General features: G+C 39.9%; 2 protein-coding genes across 9 annotated transcripts in view; one reads left to right on the top strand and one right to left on the bottom strand.

Annotated features, from left to right (window-relative positions):
* Positions 1–23,669, top strand: part of LOC113911067 (nascent polypeptide-associated complex subunit alpha, muscle-specific form-like) — a 163,041-nt gene that overhangs the window by 107,484 nt on the left and 31,888 nt on the right. The window lies entirely within an intron of this gene.
* Positions 1–23,669, bottom strand: part of BMPER (BMP binding endothelial regulator) — a 247,675-nt gene that overhangs the window by 192,962 nt on the left and 31,044 nt on the right. The window lies entirely within an intron of this gene.

The raw sequence follows: 23,669 nt of genomic DNA, 5'->3' as shown, positions 1-23,669 counted from the left end.
GCTGGAACACACACATAGAATAATGCACAAATGAAAGGACCTGGCTCTCTGTACCAATGAATGATTTCTGGCAAGCCAATCAACCTCAATCCACATCAGTTTTTCTTGTCCCAGATACAGACCAAAGACTCGCCCCCTTCCCTGAACTCTTTTCGGTATTGCTGTGGTAAGAAAATAAAATAAAATAAAATACCCTCTCAATACACACAAATAGAATACTAAAGGACTGAAGAAAATTTCAAGAGACATTTTCATAAACTTGGAACCATGATCTGAATTCCCAGAGAATTATGAATGATTGAAAAGAGTGCAGTAACACTCTTCTCTCTAGTTGAACTACTACAAATCAAATTACTAAAGTACACAGCTGATTGGAAACATATTAGGGAAATGCTTTCACTATATATTTTTTAATTTCCTTTGCATGAAGTGTTACAGTGATAAAATGTTCAACCACAGGAACCCCTAGCACACTACAAATACTTAAGCCAAACCAAGAATGAATACAGTAAATTTTCAACAATGAAAACCAATATAAAACAATTTGGGCTAGCATAAATCTTACTGAACAAACACACTTACAATAGATGTGCCATGTGCATGTCTGATCCACTAACACAGACTCACTTGGATAATAAATAACTTGTTCCGAGAGATGGAGGTGGGGAAATCGGAGGACCAAATCCAATTCATGTTAAGTCCAAGTAAATATGAAATGCCTGCCAAGTCTGCCAGTGGAGTTTCCAAATATGTTCTATATTTTCATCCTCTGGATTAAAAAAAAAAACTGAAAGAAAGGGTGATTTTCTGCTGCTAATAGAGCAAGCAAAGATCTTGCCTTTTTTTACTTTGGAGGAGGAAGTACACTACAAGACCCATACAGACCAGGCAGAACTGCAGGCCAAGAGACTGTTCCTGCAAAATGCCAGGTCATGTGTGAAGGGTTCCCAGGAGTAGAACAGGCCTCTCTGGATTATTCCACTCAATATGGGATAAAAGGTATTCAAACAAGTGGCCCATGGTGCAGAGAACTCAGCAATGCTTTCTCCCTCAAATAACTGTCAGTCTGAAGGCTGGCTCCTCCACCTTGATTTAACATCTAAAGACCAAGGTCAGACTGTGAAGTGCTCATTGCTTAACTGCCCTTGTTCATCTATCAGTCTACCACACCTGAGTCTGTGTATCAGATTTTCCCAAATGTTGAATGAGTCTGAATGACAGAATAGACTTAAAAACATCTCTGTTAATCTCTTTAGCAAGTATAATCCACACCTCTTCCATTTTCTACCTACCTCGCCAACATCAGCTAGTACAGAGTCCCAGTATACCAAACATTCTAATAGATGGTATATCTCAGGGATTCTTGGGGTTAAAATAATTTTTAAATGGACATTTTCACTGCTCTTTGGGTTTCTGTTCTAAGATAAACACGTTATTTGATGCAAGACACTAACATGAGCTATGTGAAGACTTACATATACATACAATCCAAGAGAACCTCGTATTTACTCCAGAATTACCTCTTATTTTCTTTGCCACCAACTTTATGCTGCTAATAAAGCAGATAGGCAGTATCTTCCCCCTCTCTTCACTGAAACCCCAGAAGAGGAATATACTAAATATCTTTCTTATTGGCCCAGGGTAGAAAGAGAAGCAAAAAAATATTTCCATCATACCTCAAGGCGGTGCTTCTCAAACTACCTCTAGTGAAAGACCAGTTTGTTTTATTTTTCTTCTTCCAATCCAATGTGGACTGCTATCTTCATAAAGCATAATAAAAATGAATTACTAAAAAAGTTCAATTTAAAAGACTAAGACAAACTATAAGCTCAATTTTTTGTATTATATGTAACAGGCATAAAATTACTCTGTCAAATTATAATAACCATTTCTAGTTGTTTACTCTCTCTTTCTGTACTTAACTCAACGTGGACCAGCAATGTAGTCTATAGACCACTGGCGACCTAGAGAGTGCATTTTGGGTGGCACTGCACTGGGGGATGTGGTGCATGGCAGGGGGGACAACCCCCAAAAACAATCAAAACATTTCAATCTTAGAGCTAGAAGCAAACTTACAGATAATATACTTTATCTCCTTCATTTCACAGATGAGAAAATTCTCACAGGAAGATTAAAGTGGCTTGGTCAAAGTTAGAAAGCATTAGGTGTGAAACTAACACTAGAATCCATGTCGTGCATGAAATCCACATGTTCACACCCAGTTCTAGACAGGTGGTATTATTTGGGCACTTTCTACCGCATAATATCCTTTGCATTGAGAACTTAGTGACCCAGATTGAAATTAAATGACAGCATATTCAGGAACTAAATGAAAGAGTGGGTCCATGGGGTAAGCAGAGGAATGGTCAAGCAACCAGTAGCTTTTCCTTTTCCTTTTTTTTTTATTTAAACATTTTTTTTAGATTTATTTATTTATTTATTTATTTATTTGAGACAGCGAGAGTGAGAGAGCACAAAGCAGGGGGAGCGGCAGAGGGAGCAGCAGAGGGAGAGGGAAAGGCAGTCTCCCCACTGAGCAGGGAATCTGATGCCGGACTCGATCCCAGGACCCCGGGACCCTGACCTGAGCCGAAGGCATACACTTACCAAATGAGCCACCCAGGTGCCCCTCCTTTTTCTTTAAATATTTTTAAGTAAACTTTTGACAAGGGAATTTATAAATATTCATTAGTTTTCTTCTGGTGACAAAAAGTTGCTCAGATTCCACAAGCTTCAATAAAACTATCCATACTGCAGCAGGAGGAAGTAGTTATTTTCTGATAAAACCACTACAATATATATTGAGAACCAATAGTTCTCAGTCCAGGGCAATTTTACCTTCTTCCCATCCCCCACGCTGGAGACTTTTCATAATGCTGGAAGGTATTTTCAGTTGTTACAAGTGGGGGCGATAAGGGTGTTACAAGCATCTTGTGGTAGAGCCAGGGATGCTGCTAAACACTCTACAGTGCACCACAGAGGATCAACCAACTCAAAATGTCAATTGTGCCAACACTGAGAATCCCTGATCAAAACCATCATACCTCCAAATAGCTCTTCTCTACAATACTAAAATAATACAAAAACAAGCCTAAACTAGCTATATTTCACTTATGCATGTATTTTTTGGCTTTTTATATGTTAAATATTTTCAGGGTGGGATAGAATTTCAGAGCTTTTTTTTTTAAACATACACACTCTTGTAGAGAAGCCTGGCCTAGTCAACTAGTCAACTCAGAAAACACATGGTAATGGTAACAGGAAGTACACAAATAAATTGAATCCACAATTAAGCAATAAAACTCATTTTTCCTATTAGTTGTGACCTTTTTCAGCAGCCACATTATCCCAAGGGAGAAAGAATACCACACATTTTCATCATTCTGTTGTTAAAATAGCTGTTAAAAATCATCAGGACCATAAAAAATGGCATTGGCCTTCTAATAAGCCTTAATTCCACCTGGTCTCACCCTAAAAAGGCTTAACCTTCTCATCTGTCAGGTATCCATTAGCCTAAGAGCAGAGAGCTGGATCTCACCATTACCAACAACAACCCCCATCCCCCATAGGCACCTCACAACAGAGCCCCAGCCTACCTTTCCGGCCCTTTCCTTTCATTCTTGCAACTCCATTTAGGTCCCTGGGATTATCCCCCTTCCCCGATCATAACGAACTTGAAGGCTTCTTAAAGCAGGTTCAATGTCTTCAACCTGGGTTATCGGGCTTCTGCCCCCAGCATCCCACTGAAACATCACTCTCTCTGGCTACAGCTGCCTACTACGTACCCAATCCCAAGGATACTCAGTCTTTACCTTACACAAGACTTCTCTGTGGCAGGCTGACATTTCCCTTCTCCTATCCTCCCCTCCCACAACACACACACCTTCTAGATGTTCTCTTTCATTACCTGTCCATTCTCCATCCTGCCTCCAACTAAGCTGCTGGTTGTTTCCCACCTGAACTACTACAACAGGCTCGCTGATTGTTTCTCTTGGCTGGGATAGGGGCCTTTTTCAAGCATCCTCCTGCGCAGCAACCAGTGTGTGCTCTTTCAAATCTGGGTCTTAATCTCATTCACACGCTTGCACTCTATCAATGACTAACGGTTCACAGCCCGGCTGAGGTGTAGACTGATACCCATCCCCAACCTTTCTTCTCTACACCAACTGGATCAGGGCATCTGGAAGGAGGAAGTGGGAGAGGATTTAAAACCACTGACCTTTACTATAAAATTCAAACTTCTTAGCATATATATCTCTCAGGCCTGGCCTTGACTCACTTTTTCATTCCCTTATCTGCTATCCCTAAACTCCCCACCCTGCAGACATGCCGCACTTAGAACCCCCCAAATGTGTCCAAAAGATCTCACCCTCTGATTTTGCAAATGTTGTTCCCTTCTTGAAAAACCCAGATCTCATCCATTCATTCCATCTCTATCATCCCCACAACAACATTTAGGTCACCCAGGCTCTCCTTCTTTGCCTGGCCAACTCCTCCTTCATGACTCAACTCAAGGCCATGGCCTCTGGGGGGCCTTCCTAGAAACTTCCCCAATCAGGGTATGCTCCTGTGCTCTTTCTTCATGTGTATGCAGCCTTTGAAATGTCCCTTTCCAGGTCTCTTACAGTACTTTGTGTGTAGCAGGTACTCAAGAAATGTCCAATTTCACTAGGAATACATAGTAAGTACTAACATGCAGCTATTCCTGTAAACCACAGGAAAGGAATTTTGAAAAGATGACATCCCTGGACCTCCTGTCTCCTCCTCTTGGCAGGTGGACCAGTTCAATTCACTATTCCACTTCCAGAAACAGTAAACCTTTCCTGGAGCAACTCAGATGTCAAAGCCTGTTTCTGTTAACACTGACTAATGCTACCACCCTCCATGGACCAGGCAGGCTAGGGCAGAACATAATGAAGGAAAGTCCTTGAGCATCTAGCACCTACCAAACCTTAGAAGGGAGAAGCATATCAACACTTTCCAGGTCCCCTCTTCCCATACTGTGCAAGCCTCATGTTAGGTTAATTTTCAGGAGGGTGCCTTTTCTTTCCAAAATCCATTTTGGTCCCCCAAACTTGTTTTGTCTTTTGTTGGGGGGAGGGTGAGCATGCAAACTGTCATACTCACTTAAATTAAAGAGAAGTTGGGGTCTTTGAAGTCAGTTCATGACACATGGTAGAGGGAAGCAGAGCAGACTGCACTGCCATGCTTTGCTACTTCCAGGCCACCTGATCGGGTACCCCCAGCCCTGAGACTTCACCAATAAGCCCCAAATTACCCCAGTCCAACACAATTTTTTAATGAAGCATTTTTCAGACACTGTTCTCCAGAAACATATGGAAGTATAATCAAGAGGGATAAACATAAAATATGACTAGCCATTCTCAGGCTTATATCGTGTCCTTAGGAGTTCATTTTTAAAACAGGCTTTTATTACTCTCCAAGGCTGTACCTACCATGAATCCTGCAGGCAATTCTGCTTATTTTTGGCTAATGGGAATTTTATAGTCAAACCATTTCCTCAGTCCCCAGAGAAAGAATCAGCCCCATGAACTGAGTTCTTAAAGCGCAGTGTGTGCCCCCCACAACATTCTTTTTCATGGCTTTTTGGTGTTCCAATTAGAAATTAAGTATGTGATTGAAATAAAATAATCAACAATAGAAAAAGAAATAGCAGAAAGCAATTTTACTTAACTTTTGATGGCTTTATGAATAAAATCCCAAATATGCAGAAATATTAGATGAGTACAGGTGATTTGCAAATTCAACTCACTTCACCAGTATAAAGGAACACAAAATCTCCACGTGACTTATGTGGATTTCTGATCTATGTGTTTATTGGAGATTGTAAAGTGAGGAAATTGTGGTTTATAGAGCCAGTCTCATAAGTTCATAAGATTATAATATATACAATATCTGGCATTGATATTAAGGTAATAAAACAGATTCTGTGAGCCACAAATAAATTAGGCTTCTATGCAATAAAATATGCTTTCAAACTTTTAGTGTAATTAATACAATAAAGGAAATATGCAATGCATTAAGGGAGAAAAATGCTTGCAACAACTTTCTTATATGAGCCACATCACCCATCACTCCTGCATTTGATCTGTTCTTACCATAAACTCTTTTTTTATTTAAATTCAATTAGCCAACATATAGTACATCATTAGTTTCAGATGTAGAGTTCAATAATTCATCAGTTGCGTATAACACCCAGTGCTCATCACATCACATGCCCTCCTTAATGCCCATCACCTAATTACCCCATCCCCCACCCACCTCCCCTCCAGCAACCCTGTTTGTTTCCTATAGTTAAGAGTCTTTCATGGTTTGTCTCCCTCTCTGATGACTTCCATTCGGTTTTTCCTCCCTTCCCTTAAGGTCCTCTGCTCTGTTTCTTATATTCCACATATGAGTGAAACCATATGATAATTGTCTTTCTCTGATTGACATATTTCGCTCAGCATAATACCCTCCAGTTCCATCCACATCGATGTAAATGGTAAGTATTCATCCTTTCTGATGGCTGAGTAATATTCCATTGTCTGTATATACCACATCTTTATCCATTCATCTGTCGATGGACATCTTGGCTCTTTCCACAGTTTGGCTATTGTGGACATTGCTGCTATAAACATTGGGGTGCAGGTGCCCCTTCAATTCACTACATCTGTATCTTTGGGGTAAATACCTAGTACTGCAATTATGGAATGGAAGAAGATATTTGCAAACAAGATACCATAAACTCTTCTGAACATGGGAGTGCTTCTCCCTCTTGGCTGAATTGGCACTGCAATGGCTGGCCGGCCCTTCTATCTTCAGCACCCCATTGTTAAACAGCCAACACCTATCGCTCCTCAGTAGGCAAAGGAGAAAGAACGGAGTGGATCTCATATGGAGCAAAAATGGAAAATGAATAAAAACCAGGAGAGACTGTCCTGTGAAGTTATCAGACTGGTTTTCTACTGTGGGCAGGCAAAATGTCACTAGAGGTCATTTCCAAAGGTGGGTTCCAAAAAATATTTTCAGAAATATTAATAAAGAATCCTCCAACAAGAGAAAAGGAAAGAACAGAGAAAATAAAAATCACTGCATAATTATTACGGGTGAGGCACTGTACTTGGGAGTTTTCACATGTGATTTCATTTTATCCTCACAAAAAGAATTCTAGGACAGAAAGTTTTACCCCTAGTTCTTTGAATGAGAAATCAAGAAGAGCTAAATTACTTTGTCCAGGTCATATAGCCATTCTTTTTATCTTGCTCCAAAATCCATGATCCATTCATTATTTGGTTCCTGCCAGGCGCATAGAGGAAGCTTAGAACATGGCAGCTTCAAAATTAAAAATGATATGCCTGGGGAACATGACATGCTGCGTTTTGGTGATACTTTAAAATCATGTTCCAGTGATGTCTAAAAACTAATATTATAAAGTAAAATGCAGGTTTTGTGGCTGAAGAGGCAAGACCTGATTTTGTGGGTCTATGTTGAAACTCTGTTCTGAAAGTCTTTACCTTGGGCTACCAATCATGCCATGCTTTAGGCTTTTTGAAGCAACAAATAATAAGGGATCAAAAGATCAAATTCAAACATCTAAGGTTGGATTCATGCATTTTTCAAAAAGGGAACATGTTTCACAGTTTGGGGCACACAGCAGCAATCTAAGAAAATAAGATTTATTTGAAGACAGCCAAATGCCAACAACCTCATAGGATAAATTATGGTGGCCACAAAGAGCAGTGAATGGAACCCTCAGTTTCCCCACAGTAATTTCAAGGACATGAGTGAAAATCTCTTTGACTAGCATGAAGAAGAAATGAGCTATATACAACACACATATGAAATGCCATCTGTGTGATTAATGAATTGCACTGCACGATTTTTACACTTTGGGAAGCATATTACACAGATGTAACCTTTATGGTTGATTAAATAGGATGTTTAGGGCTTATTGCAGAAAAATTGTCAGAAATATCCTATCACCCCCATTTTTCTTTTACTTTTTATTTTGAAATAATTATAGATTTTCAGGAAGATACAAAAAAATATTTTTCCATGCACCTTTCACCCAGCCTCCCCCAATGTTAACATCTTGCTTAGCTATAATACAATATCAAAATCAGGAATGGACACTGGTGCAGTCCACAGAGCCTATTCAGATTTTACTGGCTTTACATGTACTCCTGTGTGTGTGTGTGTGTGTGTGTGTGTGTGTGTATCTATGCAGTTTTATCACATGTGCATCTTTGTGTAACCAACAAACATTCAGAACTGTATTATCACAACAAAGCCCTCTCAGGCTATTCATTTATTAGTATACTCATTCCACTTGTAGCCTTCATGCTAAGCCTGGACAACTGCTCATCAGCTATCCGTCTCTATAATTGAGTAACAACTCAAGAATGTTATATAAGTGGAATCATACAGTATGCAGCCTTTTGAGATTGGCTCTTTTCTTTCAGAATAATTGTTTTGACATCCATGCAAGAAGTTTTTGCATTGATCAATAGCTTATTCCTTTTTACTGCAGAATAGTATTCCACAGTACAGATACATCAGTTTGTTTAACCATTCATCCACTAAAGAACATGTGGGGTGCTTCCAGGTTTTGCCTATTATGATTAAAGCTGCTGTGAACATTTCTGTAGAGTTTTGAGGTTCACACTCGTTTTCATTTTACTGGAATTGCCCAAGAGAGCAATTGCTAGGTTATATGGTAAGTGTATATTTAGTTCTATAAACCATTATACTCATGTTCAGAGTAGCTGAATCATTTGCTATTTTTACCAGCAATATGTAAGAGATTTTCTACATCTTCACCAGCATTTGGTTTAATTGTGCTATTTTTTCTTTAGCCACTTTGATAGGTGAGTCGTAATATCTCGCTGTGGTTTTGATTTGCATTTTTCCTAATGGCTAATGATGTTGAGTATCTTTTCATGTGCTTTCTTGCCATCTGTGTATGCAATATGGTGAAACACCTCCTCATATCTCTTTCCCATTTTCTAATTAGATTTTTTTGTTCTCTTTACAAGGCCTTCCCCAAAGCAAAAATATTTACTGAAGTTTAATTTATCAATTTTTCCATTTTGTGGACAGTGCTTTTGGTGTCAAATCTAAAAATCTCTTTGCCCAACCCTAGGTCCTACTGATTTTCTCCTATGTGCTTTTTATACATGTTTTAGAGTTCTGTGTTTCACATTGAAGTTCATGATCAATTTTGAATTAATTTCTGTATAACATATGAGGTTTAGATCATGTTCAGTTTTTTGCCTGTGCGTGTCGAATTCTTCCTGCACCAGATGTTGAAAGGGTCAGTCTTCTTCCATTGAATTGCCTTGGCACCTTTGTCAAAAGTCAGTTGTGCATTTTGTATGACTCTATTTCTGGGCTTTCCATGCTGTTCCATTGATGTATACGTCTATCCCTCTGCCGATAGCACATCGTCTTTATTACTGCAGCTATATTATAAGTCTTGAAAATGGGTAGACTGATTTCCCCCTTTACTCTTGTTTTTCAAAATTGTTTTGGTTATTCTAAGTCTTTTGCCTTTTTATATAAATTTTGGAATAAGCTTGTCTATGTTTACAAAATATCCTTTTTGGGCATGCCCCTTTTTATACCATTTAAAAAATTGTTTATATGGGAAAATCAGGCTTGATGCACACATCACCTAGGAGCCTCTCCCCTGCAGGATGAAGCCTGCCTGTGTTTGCCAATTACACTTTTAGAAAGTATTTGTCAAAGAGCAGTCCAAGGACTAAGGGCATCCCTTGGGGTTTGGGGGTGGGGGGGTCATAAAAATGCAGATTCCTACAGCCCATCTTTTTCTTTTTATCTGCCACCTCTTTTACCTGGGCTCTTTTTTAGAAGGTTTGAGCTGAGCTTCATTTGCGTGGGATGATTTTAGGACTGTGTGGCCAGCAGAAAAGGTGTCTGATTAAACAGCCCAAACATATTTGCAGAGTTGTCTGGGAGGCTGTGTGTGGCCCCCCTCTGATCTCATGCCACGAAAACTGAGGGAGGTCTTCATTACATTTGAAACATGGGTAGATAAGGGCATTAAAGAGAAAAATTCAGCTTCTCTCTAAAAACAGGACAAAACTGAAAAAGACCTTCACCTATGGGCAGAAGCTGTAGAAGAGATTGCCAAATATCTAACAAGAAAAGCAGTCACTGATGGGCATGATCATACTTGAAGAGGGCTGAGGAGAAATCGCCACCAGCAGAGAAACCCGCACCTCATCCAACATGGAGTTTAAGGAGAGGGGCTGAATGGGAGCTCTGTCTATCAATCACCTGTACTTCCTAAACCCTAAAACTGTGGATTTCTGGGTTTTAGCCTGTTAACAAAGGCTTATCTTTTAAAATGTGTTTCTTTTGTTAGTGGTATTTGTTAAAAAGAAGAAAAATACTGAACACCTAACATGTAGTCAGTGGTGTGCTGCTAATGTTTAATAATCAGCTCTACAAAAGGGAAAAGCCCTGATTTTGTAGGGTGTTCCAATTTCCAAGGTGTAAATACTCCTACCACGGTCAATTTTGAACTACCAACATGATGTCCCTGAACTCTTTGTTGGGAAGATAAGCACTCCCACACACCACTGTGTAAAAACTATGTATTTTAACTTTGGAGGCTATTGGGTCTGTGAAGCCTCTTCTTTTCCTAAGTACAGACCATGAACATTTGGCTAGAGTCCAGGGCATTTCATTGGCATCAGAGGTTATGCTGTTTATTCTATATACCTAGATAAGTAACTTAAGAACACCAACAGTCACATCTTTTCAGTTATGACATTGCATCTGGCCCTCCTCCTAAGCCTTTTCCTATATACAAACCCAGAATTTATCCAAAAGAACATTAATTCCAGTGGCTTCCAAGCCTGTTAGACACCAGAACCACATGGGGGCTAATTAAGAATACAGATACCCAGTGGTAACAACCTAAATGTCCACTGCTGGGTGAATGGATAAACAAAAGATATTATACACACACGATAAATTCTTATTCAGGCCTCAAAAAGGAATGGAATTATGATACACGCTACAACATGAATGAACCCTGAAGATATGTTAGGTGAAATAAGCCAGTTCCAAAATGACAAATGTTGTATGATTCCACTTCTACAAGGTATCTGGAAGAGGCAAATTCACAGAGACGGAGAGTAGAATAGAGGTTATCGGGGGCCAGGAAGGGAGAATAAGGAGTTACTATTTAGTGGGGATGAGTTTTAGCTTGGGATCTGATGAAAAAGTTCTTGAAATGGATAGTGGTGATGGTTGCAAAACAATGCAAACACATTTAATGCCACCAAAGTATACATTTAAAAATGGCAATTATGTTATATATATTGTACCACAATAAAAAAAAAAAAGTATAGATGCCTGGGCCTCACTCACTGGAAGTTATGATTCATTTGGTCTGGACAGAATCTGAATATCTCGTATCAGCCCTGGCAATGCTGAGGCACATCTAGGTTCAGGACCTCTGTGTTTTACAGAAGACAAAACCAAGGCCCAGAAAGAGGTGGCTTGGCAAAGCTCAAGTAACTAGAAGTGACAGAGCTGGGAACTGATTCTGCACCTAATTCCAAGTCTAGTCCTCTTTCACTTCATTCTTCAAATGACTGAGAATTTCTATGCCTATCCTCTAATCCACAGGCCTCAGAGCACAGAATTTCCTTGTTTAGATGCCTGAAAATATTACCCTGGCTTTTGCATTTAGGTCCTCAGTGTGGGCTTGCTTCTGGACGTTTCAAGCTGTTAGCTTTGCCTTCGCGGCCTCATCAAGGTGGCCATACCACAACCCCCAGAACCCAAAACATCAAAAACTCAAAGTGCATTTTTAAATCTGATCCCTCTACCTGCCCCAGGTAGGGCTCAGAGAATGCCCAGACATTCTCAGGTAGTCAGAGGGCTGCCTCATGTGGTAAACATCAGCTGGTCAATGCCCAAGCATGTCTGCAGATAAACATCTTGAGCCCTTTAACCACCAAGCTACTAGAAACATAATTAGCTGGCTCCAGTGTAAATAAGCTCATCTGAGTGAAGGATGCACTCGAGTTCATGGACATACCAATGCACTTCGTTCACCTTCATTATCATCAGTACTGCTAAATGTCAGCCTCTGCAGCAGACAGATTTCTAAGGCAAATACATATTAGCTCTCAAGGTGAGATTCCTCTCAAAAAGAGAACCTAGAACATTTGATCTCAAAAGAAAAAAAGAGCCAGGTTTTTTCTGAAGATAAAGAGAGTAATCTCTGATCAAAGCCCAATAAGAATGGTTATAATTGCTGCATGATGATCATTTTTAAAATAAAAAAGAAATGCACGTACATTCATGCGTCTTCATAAATAGATACATGTCACCCATATAGACATACTTTCAACTTTGCAGTTGCCAAACTTAAGCAGCAAATCAAAGAGAAGCTGGACAGGCGTTGGGGGCTTCTGTGTCAAATCATTTCTTTCCTGTAGTTTCTAATGATGCACCCCAACTTTCCACTCAGAACCCCTCACTTTATTTTTTTTCTTGGTCTGATAGCCTCCATGAAACAATGCCAATCGAAGCCCCAGAGGAGATCAGAGTGTTTTGATTCCAAGACATTTTCAGATGATAAGCATCACTATGATTTCATTCCTATAGTGAAATATAAGACAGGAGAGGGGGAAAATCATCTTCAAGTGCAAAGAGGTTTTATTCTTCATGGCGGGCAAGTTACAAGCAGTCACAGAATAGTTTTAAGAGCAGCTGCAGAAAACTCAAAGCCAAATTAGAGGTGTGTTCTATATGTTGTGATAAAAGGAAGCAGATAATCATATCAAATTGATGGTCACTAGGAAATCTGAAGTCATCATTGCATAGTACTATTGGGTAACTTTGCACAAGACAGGGAAAGAGCTACCAAAAATTACACTGAGGTTATCACCAAGTCTGTTAACACTGAAACACACTACAGTCAGTACCACATAAAAATACACAGAGGTGTTGGTGATTTTAAGGACTTTTTTTAAGCTCTATGGAATTCAGTGAAGAAACGGTAAAGTATCAGGAATCTGGGACTAGTTTATAAACATTCAGCCATTTTTCCTTCCTGTTTATACATTGTTATTCTCTCCCTCGAATTCTTACTCAACTGTTTTAAGCCATGCAGAATTCCAAAAGGACTTAAGATGTGTTAAGATGCATATGACTCAATAGTAATACACTAAATATGCAGTTGACTTTATGAGTACTAACTAGGGAAGACTGAAATTTGGTCCAAATTTTCCTATCTTCCTCCTACTCCCCTTTTTCCAACATATATTCAGTAGGCCACCCCTGTGTGCCAGGCAGTGATCACAGCTGAGAACACTATAGTCGCTGCCCTCACAGAACATCCAGTTTAGTAGGTGTTATGGAAAATCAAAATGTTAAATCACAATTGTGCCCCCTCTTAAGAAGGAGGGATACTTACTTTTATGGCAAGTGGCTGTGGAGTCAAGGAATGATGCCTGAAGTGTGAGAACTGAAGAAAGGGTACAGGTTAACTACATGACATCGGATGGAAAAGCAGTCCATGCAGAGGAAACAGCATGTGCAAAGCCCCATGGCAGGAAGTGGGCACAGAACACAGGGAAATGATAAAAGGTCTTCTATCTGGAGAAGTCCAGAACAAGAGAAGGATAGAAGGTAAGCAGGAACCGGACCTTGCAGGGCTTGGTGGCCACCAGACCAGAGGAGGAGAGAGAACAGCCAAGAGTTGGCATTTGTTAGCACTTACAGTGTGCAACACAATCTGTAGGCTATCTTCTAGCCCTAAGCACCATTCTCCATAGATGCTTCTACTTGCCATGCATCTCAGAACTGCTCTGAGTATGGGTGTTAGAATTCTAAGATGGACCCCAAGATTTCTACTCCCTGATATATCCACCTGTGTAATCCCCTGCCATTGACTGTGGGCAAGACCTGTGAATGTGATGAATGGCACTCCCATGATTAGGTTATCTCGCCTAGCAAAGATAAAGAGATTTTACAGGTGTAATTAACATTGTTAATCAGTTTGACTTTGAGTTATTAAAAAGAGAGATTATCCCAAGTGGGCATGACCTAATACGTGAGCCCTTTAAAAGGGTCTATAGGTCAGAGAGATGCTCTCCTGCTGGCCTTGAAGAAGCAAGCCATTCTATAGCTACAAGGAACTAAATTCTAACAACATGAGCTTAGAAGATGACCTTGAGCCTCAGATGAGACCCCAGCCCTGGCTGACACTGAATGCAGATTTGTGAGACCCAACTAAGCCATGCCCAGAAGCCTAACCCATGGAAACTACAAAATAATAAACGAGTGTTATTTTAGGCCACTACATTTGTCATTACTTGGTATGTACCAATAGACACTTAATAGACCGTGCATCAGCAGCTGAATGGTGAGAACACCTGTGTTCTAATACAGCTGTCAGACCCATACCTGATTAAAGCACTTTGCCTATGATACAAAAGGGGGACCAGGGCCACCAGCCTCCTCCACTGAATGAGAACATCCTCAAATTTCCCACTTTAGAAAAGTGAAAACTTAGGGGGTGCCTGGGTGGCTCAGTCGTTGGACGTCTGCCTTCGGCTCAGGTCATGATCCCAGGGCCCTGGGATCGAGCCCTGCATCGGGCTCCTTGTTCCTCGGGAAGCCTGTTTCTCCCTCTCTCACTCCCCCTGCTTATGTTCCCCCTCTCGCTATGTCTCTCTCTGTCAAATAAATAAATAAAATCTTAAAAAAAAAAATAGAAAAGTGAAAACTTATGCATCCGAGCCAGCAGCAAGCCTTGGAAATCTAATCTTCTAACTTAAAGGCAACCACAAACTCTTCACTTAAACTGCCTTCCAAAAATCTTACAGAATTTAAAAAACAGAGGCTCTGAATAAATGGGTTGGGACAAATCTGACAGGGAAAGCTGATTTCTGTTTTATGTTTTCTTACTAGTTTTAACAACTAAAACAGATTTTTGTAAAGTATGATTTTAATGTTAACAAGATTTTTTTAAACAAATAGGGTTATTTTTATTTAAATGCCAAAATAGCCTGGTTTATATTATGGGAAACCAATCTATGAAATATAACATTTTATACATCTTTTTTCAGTTAGAGAAAAAGAGGGAGAAAAATAAAGCCCTCTAATTCTGTTTTGTTATAGGTTTTTTTTCCCGTTTTTAAAAACCTATAAACAACCCCCACTCAAATTTCTGGGGCTGAGTAGATAAAATTAGTTATAATGCATAAAGTTAAAATATATATGCAGGCATTCCATTAATCTAACAACTTTCATCAAGAAACATATCAGAAATTCTCCTAAGCTCAAAATCATGGTAAAAATAACAGTGGCCCTGCAATTGAGTAGTTCAATGGTGGAATGTTTTTCAAAGCAAGGCAATTTCTTGGGATGTTTTAAGTGATATGTTAGGGTCTCAGCGTTAAAACTGCTAGAAGTAAAGCTAATGGATACTTCCGTTTGGTTAAAAATGAAACACACACACACACACACACACACACACACACACACACACACACACACAGTCTGCAGAGGCTGGCTCTAGGAGGATCCCCAAGAATCTGGTAAATGGTTATCTCCAGGAAAGGGTACCAGCTGGTCAGAACGAAGAGGGGGAGAAAGCCTTACTGTGACCTTAGATGCTTTGTGTAGTTTTAATTGTATGAATCCATTCTCTATTAAAAATATTTTAAGAAAGCAGGCACATACATACATATATACAAAGGACTAAAGCTCATCTAAATTGTCTCACGGGGGCACTGCTGCCGTATAAACAGTCGTGGATACTAAGGAGGAAAAAACAGTTAAGTTAGGGGTTCCCAAAAAATGTCAGTTAGTAAGAAAAGCCACCGCCTCCTAAGCCACATGTTGTTTTCAATCACCTCCACAAAACTCCTCTGCCCACATACTTCCTCTGAAATTGCAGGCCAACCCAGGCTATAAAAGCCCATGGAGGGAGAAGGGGTGTGGCAAGGCAAAGAAAAACTCGAGGTCGGTATGGCTCTCTCTCCTTTATTTCTGGAGCCCTCCTGATTCTCCAGGTCTCTCCTCCCCCCTTCTTATCTCACAAGCAGTGTGATACCAAGAAATAGAAGCACTGGGAGTCTAAGTCCCCTCCCCCACCACTCAACAACTGTGGGATCTTCAACAACATCACTTCATATCCCTAAGCATCAGTTTCCCAATCTGTTAAATCAGAATAATAATAACCATTCCCTTGGGGCTAAATATAAAAATATCTATAAAAACCTAAAGATTGTGATTTGTCATTCCTTCCAAAATCTTCTCTAACTATAGTTCACAGTATAGTTTAAACGACCGTTAGAGCATTAACCTAAGGACAGCTCATTCCTTATTTGGGATGTGAAAGCTGGGGCAAATTGTATCTGGGTAAATCACATATAATCATTACCAAAGAATCTGGTCATGTCTAAAAGAAAGGAAAACAGAGGTTGAGGAAAGAGTCACTCTTTTGTTTGGGCAACCATCAGTGCACCCTTAGGACTGCCAAAAGAACTTTGGTTAAAAGCAAACAACCAGATTTGCACATGGCTAACAGCCTTTCCAACTTAAAATGTTTAAACAATAGGACAATTTACTCTGTCAACATAAGGAGGGTGACTATTTTTAAATAATTTTTTTTTAATGTTCATTCCTATTATATGGTAAGCGGCTGCCACCCTCCAAGCAGCCACAAAGCAGTATTATAAAAGGCATGGTCATCTTCCAGGTCACTCTCCAAACAACACTGAAAAGAAGCCCTTATTCATGACCTCGAATTATATAAAGGCAGCCTATAGTTAATAATGTTCAATCTTTTACCATTATTCATAGTTCCCTTTTACTTTGGTCAGTAATTGGTCTATATAAATGAGCCCAATCTCCCTTAAAATTCTCCATGCATGCTGCACTCTCCAATCTTTATTTATCAGAGCCCAGGATTGTTGGCCTGATTTTAGAAATCAGTACGCAAATATTTATATTTTGCCTCTTTCCTTTCATTTCATGAAACATCATAGGATATTTTTTAAATCAAATATAAAAGTTAAACTATTAAAAAAAATGCAACCCATGGGATCACGACCCATAGAAAAATAAGATAAAGCACAGAGAAATCAAAGACAAGAGAAGATTGTGGAAAATAAATCCCACTTGACAAATGAAAGACTATTCTCTTATATCTTTCATCCAAGTATTGCAGACAATTAATATTTCATGTTCTATATGAAAAAAAAGGATGGAATTTGACCCATAAAGGTTGGAAACACACCTTATTCATTTACGATCCACTAATAACAAACATACATTCAGATAACAAATACATTATTGTTCATGAAAGAACCCCAAATTAAAGGGTGAGTCTAAGTCCAAGTAAATACAGAAAAGCTGCCAAAACTGTGTTTGTCTCTCAATGATCTCATCTGTTTTCATCAAACAATATTGAGTTTTTTCAAATTAGATTAATCTTTGCCCTCTCGTTAGGCTATTTGGATGAAATTTATAACCCTTTTTACATAAAATAATCTCAGAAGTACACTGAAATACCTGCTTGAGAAGAACTAGTTATAATTTACTTACTTTTCTGTTTTAAGGAATATTTTGACTTCATAACAGTTAAAAACAATCTGGTAAGCTGTGCCATCCCATAAATACCTGGCATGTAGATCAGTAAATACTTGGATAAATGAATGAAACATATAAGCAACCTAATTGAAGCAAACAGGAACACAAATGCATGCATGCACACACACATACACAACACACACACACACACACACACACACACACACAACCTTCCTAAGAATTCTTCTGAAAATATTAATTTTGATATTTCCGTCTGGAAGCAGATCTATCCTACAACTTCCTTTTCAATAACAACATCTTTTTCAGAGGAAAATAAGTCGAAGCCATGACAGGATTCTATTACATTTTTATCTGATCCCTTCTCTCTCCCCCAAACAATCAACAAATCAACAAAAACTTATGCCAGATTTGTTTTAATTCAGTGGGTCTAAAGGAAATCCCAGAAACTGGCATTTTATCAAGTTCCCTAAATGATGATGAGTGGCAGATAATGTCTAAGAACTATTTCATGTCTCTGGGTGTACCATGACCTGCACCTGGGAGCTTTCCCTTGAACAGCCCTCTTTGGATGTGATGAATTCCTTGTTCATGCAAGTGAGCCGCCCCTTCTGGAAAGCCTTCCCTGCAACACTCCCCAGTCCCGTGCACATGGGCGGTCCTCCTTCCCTTCACTCTGGCACACCTTCCCTAAAGAACATCCCTACTGGACACTATTCCTCTGCTCCTGGGTAGAGCAAGGTTCTTGAGGGCATGGACACTCTCTGGCTGAGCCGTGGGTCACTGACACCTCGGCAAATGAATGATTTAACTTCTCTGGGCCCTTAGTTACTTCATATGTAAAATGAGAAAGATAGAAATTACCTCCCTGCTGTGAGCACTAAGTGGTGAGTGTAAACCAACTAACACAGTATCCTGCATGGTGGGAAAACAAGTCCCTTCAGCACTACTACTCTGAAGAAAATAGTGAGCCTAAGGTCTGAAAACTAATCTTCAATTCCACACCTCACTACCCAAAGAGGGTCAAGGACACTAACTGGAAAGGCAAAGCCCATGGCTGTTACAAGCCTTGGAGTCAGAGCTCTTGGGAGATACAAGCAGGTTCCACTTTTAATCACACTGGAAGGTGATCATGTATAAAAGATTGTGTTTTCCTATAGGAACAACATCATCAGGAATGTGTGTTCCTCATCAGCAGCCTGGCCTCAAACGAAGAATGGGAATAACTTGTAAAGACCCTTAAAGAATGGTCATGATCATAAAGACCAAGATCCAATAAATATAAACGTCTGTAATTATTTAAAGGAATGAAATTAGGCCCCACATAATCATAAATAAGCTATGAACACTAATTACAGAAGTGGCCAAATATATGATGGTGCACATAGAATAAAATATGGGCACAAACATAGACATTGCATAATACAAGATTTTTATGTGGTCCAAACTTCTTTAAGACAGGCCAAGAAAGAATGAGCTGATAATATGTCTTCTCCTCTCCATACTTTCCACATATTAGAAGTATCAAAACAAAAAGTGATAACCTCAGAGCACTTTCAAATGCTTCAAATGTGGACTACATTTGATGATTAGGATGACAAAGATACCAAGAATGGTATTTCTCATTGAAAGATCATTCTTAGAAATATGAGGCAAGGAAAACATTTCCCCCTTTCTTTATCTAGCCTCTGTTCTAAATTTAGTCGATTCCAAACTGCAGTTTGCCAGCACTGGGCCAAATTCTGAGAAAATAGTATCATTCGAGTCTTAACTTGTTGACAATTGTCAGTGCTTTCTAGAATACACTGAAAAGCACGAAAGCAATTGATAGCCCTCAGCTAGGTTCTTCACACTTGCTACCACTTCTCACCGAACCACAGAAAGGGGAAGGAAAATAGCCCCTGTAACTAGGGGAGGAAGTCCAGAACAAGGGAAGAAGGGCGATACGAGTGTCCATGTAGCAGTCGAAAATGAGGAATCAGCAGGAGGAGGAGGGGCAAGGTTTGAAGGCTAAGGTAGCCAACATGTCTCAACGTCGCCGTGTGTAACACTCACTCTCCCTCCTCTCGCCCAACACCTCTCAGGAAGAAAGGGCCTAAAAACTGTGAGGGCAAGAGGAAAGGAACTGCCTTGGAAAAGGCTTGCCTTTTTTGGAGCCCACCGAGTAATGTCCTTTTCAACTGAACATTTGCACACCTCCCCCATGGCACACTGGGTTCCAGGTTTCTGTCCTTAAGAAACATACACATGTGTGCATAACAGTCATGGCAAGCTGGTTCCCTTCTTAGCAAAAAACCAAAACTCTAAACATCAGTGGGGAGATGTTACATAAAGTACTGTACATGTATGCTATGGAATCCATACAAGGGTTAAAAAACATGAACTGGCACGGGAAAGTTCCTAAGTCCTACTATTGTTGAAATACTTTTAAAAAGCAAACTATAAAAGATGATGTAACATTTAATTCCATTTGTGTAAAAATAAAACCATACATACGAAATTACGTACATATGTATATGCATATATGTGTGAATGAATACGTAATAAACTGAAGAAGGTCTGGGAAAGACCTAATAAACTGAAAAGAGTTGTTATTTCTGAGAAGAGTGGATTTTTGTAGTTCAAATAAGACTTTTTTCCCCTCTTGTTTAAATTTTTTGGTATGATAATGTATTAATGTAGCAAGTATCAAACTGAAGTTAAAATTATATAATTATGCTAGAAAGGGAAAGAGGGAGAGAGAAAAGTCCCAATGAATGATGGGAGATGGGTAACCAGTTCTGGGGGATCGAGCTCTCCCCCATTTATTACACAATTGAATAACTGGGAACAAATTTTGATAAACATTCACCAGCACTTCAATTTTGAGTTCTAATTTCTTGGTCATTATCTATTTTACTTTATCTCTTACACCATCATTGTAGTAATCTATAATTTCCAAAAAGGAGGGGACATAGAGTCAGAGAAACACGGTGGCCTCACAGCTACAAAGGTCAAGGAGAGTTTTCACCTCAAAGTAGTTATCAACCAACAGCCTGTAAGTATGTGGTTCTCATTCCTTCATCAAGAAGGCTCACCCTCTGTGCTCCTGTCCTTTCTTCATCTGGTAGCAGTGGTTCTCAAGCCTCAGCCCCCATGAGAGGCCCAGTGGAGACCTGGAAATGCAGACTCAGGGACCCAGGCCCAGGGCTTCTGATACAGCAGGCCTGCAAGCCTCCTGGTGAGACCACACTCTGTGCCCCATCTCCAACATTTTCTAGCTCTGTGATCTTGGGAAAGTCACTAAACCTCTCAGTGCTACCATTTTTTCACTTGCAAAATGGGGTTATGATAGTACCTACCTCACTAAGCTGTGGGGATTTCATGCCTGGCTCTGAGTAAGGATTACCTGTAGTAGCTGCTCTTATTTTGATGAAGAAGATGATGATCTCAGTTACTATAATTATTAGGGGGCAAGGCCCAGGAATCTACATTTAACAGGTGATTCTGTAGTCCACTGCATTTTGAGAATCACTGCTTACACTCCTGAGTCCCTCAGGTAGGAGAAAGGACAGACAAAAAACAATGCTCAAGGGAAAAGTCAAAGCAGCTAGCCAGCTTTCACTACTGCTTCGCCCAGTTAGCAATGCTGGATTTCACCTTCCTGCATGCCTGCTGATGGTAGAAGGGCTCTTCCAGAAGGGCTCTCTCTGCTGGGAAGCCTGGTAGGTCCACACCCTCCACCCATTCCATCAGGTAGGATACGCGTTGCGCTCACCTCTCCAACAGGCCTGACCACACTGTGGCCTAATCTGTTTGGTGAGCAACTTTAGAATGAGCCTTTGGTGGTACCCCTGAATGTAAATGCCCTTCAAAATACAGATGAATTAAGTCCATCAGCTCTCTGCTTACCATGTATTAACTCATCCAAAACCAGACGCTCCATTTCTTTGCTAAGGAAAATTAATTGCCTATTATTCCCTGATCTGATCAAAATTATATGACCCTGAGACAATCTTGCCTAAACATCATTCTGCTCTAAAACACAGTATTATCAACAAACTTCTCATTAATACGATTCCTTCCTGAGTCACCCTCCTTGAATCGGAAAAGCCAAAACCCCCAGTGTTGGCATGGAGGACGCTGTTTGGAAGAGGACTTATGAGAAACGGCTACCATCTCTGAATTTCTGCTGCACACTAAGGGTTTGTTGTTGCCCCCCTGTGTGAACAAAGGGCACAAGAGGGTTAAGGAGAGGGCCATCCAGATTCCTTTGGAAACCAAATCCAGAATGGTCTGTGGGTTAACGCTAACATCTTCTCTCTACCCAGGTACTGCTCCTTTGATTCTCCCTTTCCCGTCCTTCCTTCACTGTACCTGCTCTTTGGTTTCAGCTGTTTGGCTTTAATCTTTCCCAGTGCTAAAATCCAAGATACGACCTCGATGCCCAAAAATGGAGAATGACCCAGTGAATGGTGATACCTTCCCACAACAGAATTGTATGCACTGGGTGTTACACGCAAACAATGAATCATGGATCACCACATCAAAAACTAATGATGTATTGTATGGTGACTAACATCACATAATAAAATTAAATTAAATTTAAAAAAAAGAATCATATGTACCCATCAAGGGCGAATATTTCCAAATAAGTTGAAAAGATATTATGCCCTGAGGTTAAGTGGAATTTTTTTTTAAATAATGCAACATAAGTTCTAAGATATTAGCTAGATAAACACTTTTACACAGAAAAAAATACAGAAAGAAATACACCAAATATTAACAATTGTAACTTCTGGGTGGTGGGATTATGAGTAAATTTATTTTCCGCTTTCCCACAGTTCAGACTATTTTTCAAAGCTTCTTCTATGAGCATATGTTACTATTCTGATCAGAAAAAACATAAACCAGCAGCTATGAGCAAATACAATTGTGTCCCTTAAAATCAAGGAGACAAATTCTGTGTGATGGAGTAGAAATAGAGAAAATGAAGTAGGTAACTCTAACATCAACCACCAGAGCTTGAGAAATCTGACGCATTCATGAGTCTCTCTCACCAAGGACCACCTCAGGGCAGGTTGGGGATTTTGATCTCCCCCAAAAGGCTGACACCACTATCAGAAAGAGATCTCAGGACACTGAATTCGCTGGTCTATTTTTGGGCCCAGTTTAATTTGAAGTAGCTTATCTTCTTAAGCCCAAAAGAACACTCAGGAAATGGATGTGTCTTGGGTGTCTCTTCCCCTTAGAAGATTAGGATAATCAGAGATGAGTAAGAATGATGATGCAGAAAATAGCAGGACAAGCAGGAAAGACCGTGACACAGTACAGCGACAGGAAGTTCCCTTCTGTGTCACAGTTAATGGGGAAACGAACCAAAAGCCTTGGGCATGTTCCCTTAACACATGACACCTCCCTTCTGTGGTAGCCAACTGGCCTCTCACTGGCAAGGCAGCCTTGCTAATCACGGAAAGATAAAAGATGGCAAATAAGCAGTTTAAAAATGAAAGAATGAAAAGAGGGGCTTCTTTAAGGTGAAACAACAGTAACTTGGACATACATTGGCTTGCTAATGTGTTTTCGCTGGAATCACTTTATCTGACCATCTGCTTGGGAGATTCCTGACAAATGAACATTTCAGCCCTTGCACTGATAGCTCCCGGAAGTCACATGGGTAAAACATCTGACTCCCATCTCACAGGAAGGGGGTGATAGATAAATGGTTGACTGAGAAGGCTCTGAAAAAATATCATCCACCCTATTTGTCCCTGTTCCGAAAGTCTTCAGAAGGTATGTTTTTATAGTCAAGCCCAACAAGTATTTAAAGAGCACCTACTATACTTACATTAACTGAGAAATGCTTACACACCAGGCACTGTGTTAAGCACTTTGAATGGACCTTTCCATTCAATTCCCTCCAATGCAATTAATTATCCCCATCTTATAGGAGGGAACTGGGGGAGACAGATTCCAAGTCTCCACCTGTTCAAGTGGAAATGTTGGTGTATGCTTTTTCCTGGGCTGCCATACTAAATTACCACAAGCTTGGTGGCTTAAAACAACAGACGTTTATTCTCTCA

The sequence above is a fragment of the Zalophus californianus genome, chromosome 12 (genome assembly GCF_009762305.2).
Source record: "Zalophus californianus isolate mZalCal1 chromosome 12, mZalCal1.pri.v2, whole genome shotgun sequence".
Classification (NCBI taxonomy): Eukaryota; Metazoa; Chordata; class Mammalia; order Carnivora; family Otariidae; genus Zalophus; species Zalophus californianus.
Note: the sequence above shows the minus strand (reverse complement) of the source record. Positions and strands in the feature narration are given on the sequence as shown.